Source organism: Chrysochloris asiatica, unplaced genomic scaffold (genome assembly GCF_000296735.1).
Source record: "Chrysochloris asiatica unplaced genomic scaffold, ChrAsi1.0 scaffold00014, whole genome shotgun sequence".
Classification (NCBI taxonomy): Eukaryota; Metazoa; Chordata; class Mammalia; order Afrosoricida; family Chrysochloridae; genus Chrysochloris; species Chrysochloris asiatica.
Window position 1 is genome coordinate 19,691,196 of NW_006408532.1, and position 8,208 is coordinate 19,699,403.

The following is an 8,208-nucleotide window of genomic DNA, read 5'->3' on the forward strand; positions in this document are numbered from 1 at the left end:
ACAAAGCTCCAAAATTTTTTGAGGAAAAAAAACACCCAAAAAACAGAACTACCTGAAAAAAATGTAAAAAAATGATTTTAAGTATAGCCAAAGGAATGACAGAAAGGTAGAGGAAAACATAGAAGAATTCAGGAAAGCACTACAGGAACATTTAAACAAAATATATAAAGGAATGGAAACAAAAAATTTGCAAGTAGAAATCAAGAAGATTAATACTAAGATTTCTGAAATGGACAATACGTTGAAGGGCAAAGAAGAAGATTTGAATCAGTGGAAGCCAGAGCTAGTGAGATTGAAGACAAATCTCTCAAAACTAGTATGCTAAAAGAACAAGCAGAAAAATTTAAAAAAATAAAATTCAAAGAAAGCCTAAGAATTTGTTGTAACACTGTGATGAGGAACAACTTACAGGTGATTGGAATTCCAGAGCAGGAAGAGACAAATAAAAGATAGTCAAAGATCTCTTGAAACGAAATTTCCCTAATGTGAAAGACAAGAAGATTATCAAAGCCCAAACAGGATAGACCTCAAAAGAAAACCACCAAGACATCATAGTCATACTGTCCAAAATCCAAGGAAAGGAAAGAATCCTGAAAGCAGCTCAGGAAGAATGAAAAATTATCTACAAAGGAGAATCAATAAGACAAAACTCTGATTTCTTAGCAGAAACCATGCAAGCAAGAAGATAATGGGGAGACATAGACAAAACTCTGAAAAAGAATTACCAACCAAGAATTATATACTCAGCAAAACTGTTCCTTAAATATGACAGAAAAATTAGAACATTTCCAGATAAACAGAAATTTAAAGTATTTGTGAAAACCAAACCAACTTTAATGAAGTACTAAAGGGAGTCCTTTGGACTGAGAACCAACAATAATAGATAACAGCTAGAGATTGACATACATGGCAACACCACCTAGAACTCAACCAAGACATATATATATATATATATGTACAAGATGAAAAATAAGGAATAAGAGATATCAATTTATAGACAAGACAACTACAAAGCAAAAGAGGGAAAAGTGTAGTTACAGAATTCAAAATGGTGAGGAGGAAAAGTAGATTTCAGATAAAACAAACTGTTTTACACTGGGGAAAATTAATATATTACAGGGTAACTTCAAAGACAATTAATACACATTCACATCAAATCAAACGAAGGGAAAACCATAATTTTTTTGTAAATATTAAAACAAAAGCAGGCAAGAAAATGCACAAACAAAATGAACTCAGTACAGAAACATATGTGGAACAAAGAAAACAGCAGCACAACAAAAACAAAGCAAAATTTCTACAATCAAGTCATACCTATTGGTAACTATACTCTTTTATTTTATACTATATTTTTATTGATAACTATATTTTTTCCATATATCAATGGATTACATGCACCAATCAAGAGATAGAGTGTAACAGAATGGATAAGAAAACAGGATCCTTCCATAGGCTATCTACAGGAGATACACCTTAAACACATAGACAAAAATAGATTACAAACTAAAGGATGGGAAAAAATATATCAAACTAGTGGAAATCAAAAATGAGCAAGAGTGGCAATATTAATTTCTGATAAAATATACTTTAAGGGAAAAAAAGCATAAAAGATAAAGAAGAACAGTATCTCATGACTAAAGGGCCAACTGAACAAGAGGACATAATCATAATAAATATACATGCTCCCAATGAAAGAGTCTCAACAATGCATAAATCAAACTCTAATAGAATTGAAGGAGTCTGGTGTGGTGCTGTGGGATAATGCACTGGACCGCAAAGTCAGTTTGAATTGCAAGGTCTCTGGTTCAAATTCACCAGCTGCTCCTCAGAAACCCTATATGGGGTCACTATGAGTTGGAACCAATGCAACAGCACTAATCAACAACAAAAATAGAATTAAAGAAAGAATTACAAAACTTTATAATAATTTTATTGTTGTTAAGTGCTGTTGAGTCAGTTCTGCCTCGTAATGACCCTGTATAAGATTTCCAAAGAGCAGTGGTGAGGTTCAAACAGACCTTTCAGAATAGTAGGATATTTAAATATGCCACTTTCAATAAAGGACAGAACAACTAAAAATAAACTCAACAGAGATGCACAACTGTACAACACAACCAATCAACTTGATCTCATTGATTTATACAGAGCACTCAAATCAATAACAGCATAGTACACATTTCTTTTCTAGTTCACTTGGAACGTTCTTCAGAATAGACCAGATGTTAGGCCACACAGCAAACATCAATATAGTTTAAAACATCAAAATACTACAAAGCATCTTTTCAGATCACAATGCTATAAACTTAGAAATCAACAATAGGAAGCTCAAAGAAACAAAATTAAAAATATGGAAATTGAATAACACTCTGCTGACAAGTCACTGGGCAACAGAGAAAATGAAAAATGAAATGAAAAAGATTCCTTGAGAATGAAAATACAATATACAAAAACCTTTGGTGCACAACAAAAGCAGTGTTTATAGGGCAATTTATAGCAATCAATACACAAATCTAAAAAGAAGAAAGAACCAAACTCAGCACTTTAACACAACATCTCCAATAATTAGAAAAAGACGAGCAAAGTAAGCCTGGTGGTGGTGGTGATGTACTGTGGAGTCGGTTCCGACTCATAGCGACCCTGTACAGGGTTTCTGAGGCTGTAAATCTTTACCAGAGCAGAAAGCCTCATCTTTCTCCCATGGAATAGCTGGGTAGTTTCGAATTGCTGACCTTAAGGTTCGCAGCCCGATTTGTAACCACTGTGCTACCAGAGCTCCTTAAAGAAAGTCTACAGTCCCCCAAAGAAAAGAAATAAGGATTAGAGCAGAAATAAATTAATTAGAAAACAGAAAACCAATAGAAAGAATCAGCAAGAAACGAAGTTTGTTCTTTGAAAGGATTAATATAATTGACACAAACCACTGTCAAATCTAACGGAAGAAAATAAGATGTGAATAATATGCATTAAAAACAGTGTATGTGATATCACAACAGAAACAATGGAAATAAAAGGATAATAACAGAAAACTACAAAGAATTGTACTCTAATAAATTTGAAAATCTAGAAGAAATGTATACAATTCTGGAAAAAAACATGATTTACCTAAACTAACACAGACTGAAGTAGAAAATACTAATTGACTTCTAACAAAATAAGAAATTGATCAGGTAATTAAAAAATGCCCAACAAAAAAAGTCCAGGCCCAGATGGCTTTACTGATGATTTCTACCAAAATTAAGAGAAGACTTGACACCAATTCATTTCAAGGATGAAAGGATGGTTCAATACTAGGAAAATAATCAACGTAATCCACCACATAAATAAAACAAAGGAAAAGAGTCTCCTCATTGCACTAATTGATGCAGAAAAGGCATTAGACAAAATCCAATATCTATTCCAGATTAAAAAACACACTCAGGTGAGTAGGAATTGAAGGAAAATTCTTCAACATAATTAAAAGCATACACAAATCCAACAACCAAAATTACCCTCAATGTCCCTTAGTGAACAGGAACCAGATAAGGGTGCCTTTTATTACCACTCTTATTCAATGTTGTGTAGGAAGTCTTAACCAGAGATATAAAGCAAGAAAGAAATAAAAGGCACCCAAATTAGCAAAGAAGTAAAACTCCTTCTATTTGCAGATCCTATACCTAGAACCAACAAATCTTTGTTGGAAGAAGTGCAGCCAGAGTGCTCCTTGGAGGTCAGGATGGCCAAACGTTGTCTCTCATACTTCAGACATATTGTCAGGAGGGACCAGTAACTGGAGAATGATATCATGTTTGGTAAGGTGGAGGGTTGGAGAAAAAGAGGAAGACCCCCAGCAAGATAGACTGGCAAATGGCAGCATCAATGGGCTCAAGCATGGTAACAATTTTGAAGTTGGCCTAGGATCAGAAAGTGTTTCGTTCTGTTGTGCATAGGGTTGCTGTGAGTCAGTACCGACTAAATGGCACCTAACAATAACAACAATTCCTAGAAAATCCCAAAAACTCAGTAAGAAAATTGAACTCATTGAAAGATCCAGCAAAGTTGCCGGGAACAAGATCAATATACCAAAATCAATTGGATTCATCTACACCTAATAAAGACAGCACTGAAAAGGAAATTAGGAAAATAATACCATTTACAGTAGTCACTCAAAAGATGAAATACTTAGGAAAAAATCAAACCATAGAAACAAAAGACTTATACAAAGATAACTACAAAACAGTACTATAAGAAATCAAAACAGACTTACAAAAATGGAAGAAAATACCATGTTCATGGATGGGAAGACTTAATATTGTGAAAATGTCAACAATACCCAAAGCAGTCTATAGATACAACACAATCCCAATACACATTCCAATATAATTCTTTAAAGAGATGGGAAGCATCATCACAAGCTTTATATGGAAATAAAAGAGACCGCAAGTAAGTAAAGCATTATCTAAGAAGAGCAAAGTTGGAGGCATTTTACTTTCTGATCTCAAAAGTTACTACACAGCCACTTTGTTCAAAACAGTCTGGAATTGGTAAATGAGAGATACATACATCAATGGAACAGAATTGAGAACCCAGAAGAAAATCCATCCACATACAATCAACTGATCTTTGACAAAACACATTAAATGAGGAAGAGATGGTCTCTCTAACAAATTGTACTGACAAAACTGGAAATCTTTTTGCAGAGGAATGAGACAAGACCCATATCCAATACCATATACAAAAGCAAATTTAACATGGATTAAAGACCTAAATGTAAAACTTAAAACTATAAAGATCATCAATGAAAAAATAGGAGAAAACTAAAGAACTCTAAAATATGGCATAAATACACTATCAAATATTATTAAAAAGATGAAAACAAAAGAAAAAATAGGTGACTGGGACCTCCTAAAAATTAGACAATATGTGCATCAGAAAATTTCACCAAAATAATAAAAAGGGAGCCAAAAGACTGGGACATTTTAAAATTTTGCAACAACATTTCAGACAAGGGAATAATCAGTAAAATTTATAGAAAACTAAAATACCACTATAAGAAAAAGACAAATGACCCAATTAAAATATGGGTACAGGACATGTATAGACAAATAAGATATTCATTCAGGCGGCAAACACATGAAAAAACATTCAGGATCATTAGTCATTATTGTTGTTATGTGCCATTGAATCGGTTCCAACCCATAGCAACTGGTGAGTTTCCTAGGAGAGGCTGGTGAGCTTGCAATGCCAACCTTGCAATTCAAACCGACCTTACAGTCCAACACATTGAGCCACAGTGCCACACCAGGACTCCTCATTACTCATTGTTGTTGTTTTTGTTAAATGCTGTTGTGTAGCTTCTGACCCACAGTGATCCTGTATAGAGTTTCCAAGGAGCACCTGGTGAGCTTGAACCACTGACCTTGCTGTTCAAAATTACTTTTCAGTCTAGTGCATTAACTCACAGTGCCACACAAGGATTCTACCTAATTGTTGTTGTCAGGTGCCTTCAAGTCGGAACCGACTCATAGCGACCCCATGCACAGCAGAACGAAACAATGTCCAATCCTGGGCCAACCTCATTACTGCTGCCACACTTGACACCATCAATGATGCCACCTGGCTAATCCATCTCATTGGGGGTCTTCCTCTTTTTCTCTGACCCTCCATCTTACCCAGCATAACATCCTTCTCCAGCGACTGTTCCCTCCTGACAATATGTCCAAAGTATGAGAGACGAAGTTTAGCCATCCTGGCCTCCAAGGAGCACTCTGGATGCACTTCTTCCAAAACAGATCTATTGGTTCTTTTGGCAGTCCATGGCACTTTAGTATTCTTCTCCAACACCACAACTCAAAGGCATCAATTCTTCTACGATCTTCCTTATTCACCATCCAGCTTTTGCATCCACATGAGGTTATTGAAAATACCATGGCTTGGGTCAGGCGCACCTTAGTCCTCAAGCTGACACCCTTGCTCTTCAACACTTTAAAAGGTTCCTGTGAAGAAGATTTGCCCAATGCAATATGTCGTTTGATCTCTTGACTGTTGTTTCCGTGAACATTGATAGTTGATCCAAGAAGCATGAAGTCCTTGACAGTTTCAATCTTTTCTCCATTGATAAGAATGTTGTGATGAGGATTTTTGTTTTCTTGACATTGAGATGCAATCCATACTGAAGACTGTGTTCTTTGATCTTCATCAGTAAATGTTTCAAGTCCTCTTCACTTTCAGCAAGCAAGGATGTATCATCTGCATATCGCAGGTTGTCAATGAGTCTTCCTCTAATCCTGATGCCACGTTTTTCTTCATAGTACCCAGCTTCTCGGATTATTTGCTCAGCATACAGGTTGAATAAGTATGGTGAAAGAACACAGCCTTTTCGCACACCTTTCTCAATTTTAAAACATTCGTTGTTCCCATACTCTGTTCGAATAACTGCTTCTTGGTCCAGGTACAGATTTCTCGGAAGTACAGTTAAGTGTTCTGGAATACTCATACTTTGCAATGTTGTCCATAGCTGGTCATGATCCACACAATCGAAAGCCTTTGCGTAGTCAATAAAGCATAGGTAAACATCTTTCTGATATTCTTTGCTTTCAGCCAAGATCCATCGGACATCGCCAATAATATCTTTCATTCCACGGCCTCTCTGACTCCAGCTTGAACCTCTGGAAGTTCTGTCAATGTATGATTGTAGCCGTTTCTGTATTACCTTTAGCAAAACTTTACTCACTTGAGATATCAAAGAGATTGATGATTTCCGCATTCCGTTGGGTCACCTCTCTTTGGAATGGGCATAAATATGGATCTCTTCCAATCAGTCTGCCAGATAGTTGTCTTCCAAATTTCTTGGCAGAGATGAGTGAGTGCCTCTTGTGCCACCTCACTAGAGACATGCAAATACAAACAACGATGAGATATCATCTCACATCAGTATTAATAGTAAAGTTCGAGAAAAAAAAACAGAAAACAACAAATTCTGTCAAGGGTGTGGAGAGACTTGGACCTTCCTAGATTGCTGTAGGGACTGTAAAATGGCTCAATCACTGTGGAAAATGGTGTGGCACCACCTCTGAAAGTTGGAAACAGAATGTTATGATCTAGAAATCCTTCTACTTGGTAAATATTCACAAAAAGTAAGAGCCAGGACACAAGTAGATGTATGCACACTGATATTTATCACAGAAGTATTCACAATGGCAAAAAGATGGAGATAGCCTAAAGGCCCATTAATGGAAGAGTTGATAAACAAGCTTTGGTATACATCCACAATGGACTACTATACCAAATTGAAGAATAACAAGGTTGGCAGTTCAACAACATATATATTTATATGTTGTTAAGTGCTTTTGAATTGGTTTTGACCCATAATGACACTGTATAGAGTTTCTGAGGAGCAGCTGGCAAGTTTTGAACTGCCACTGAGATGGAAAAAAGCACATGATTTGTTGAATGTCAAACTGATTTTCTGTAAACCTTCACTCAATACACACACACAAAAGATAAAATGAATATACAGTCACTGTACCAAAAAGAAATGGTTGATGCTCAATCATTTCAAAAGATAGCATATGTTCAAGAACCGATGGTACTGAAGGAAAAAAATCCAAGCTGTGCTGAAGACATTTGCAAAGGCAAGGAATAAAAATTGAAATGTTTCAATAAAATGATGCAGCACTGGAGGTGCTCACTTATCTATGTCAAGAAATTTGGAAGACAATTGCCTGGCCAACAGATAGGAAGAGACTCATAGTTGTACTCCTTTCAAAGGTCACCCACCCAATGGAATGCCAAAATTATGAAATAATATCATTAATATCACATGCAATAAAATTTTATTGAAGATAATTAAAAAACATTTCCAGCAGTGCGTGAACATGCAGAACATGCCAGAAATTCAAGACGGATTCAGAAGAGGATGTGGAACAAAGATATCATTGCTAACATCAGATGAATTGGGACTGGAGGCAGAGAATACCAGAAAGATGTCCACTTGAACTGTATTAGTTATACAAATGCATTCTTCTGTGTCGATCATAATAAACTATGGATATCAGTGAGATTAACTGGAACTCTAAAACATTAATCATGTTTATAAGGAACCTGTAAAAGACTAAGAGGAAGTTGTTAGAAAAGAACAAGGGAATACTCAGTGGTTGAAAATCAGGAAAGCTCTGTGTCAGGGTTGTAAACTTTCACCATACTTGTTCAAACTGCATGCTGAGCAAATAA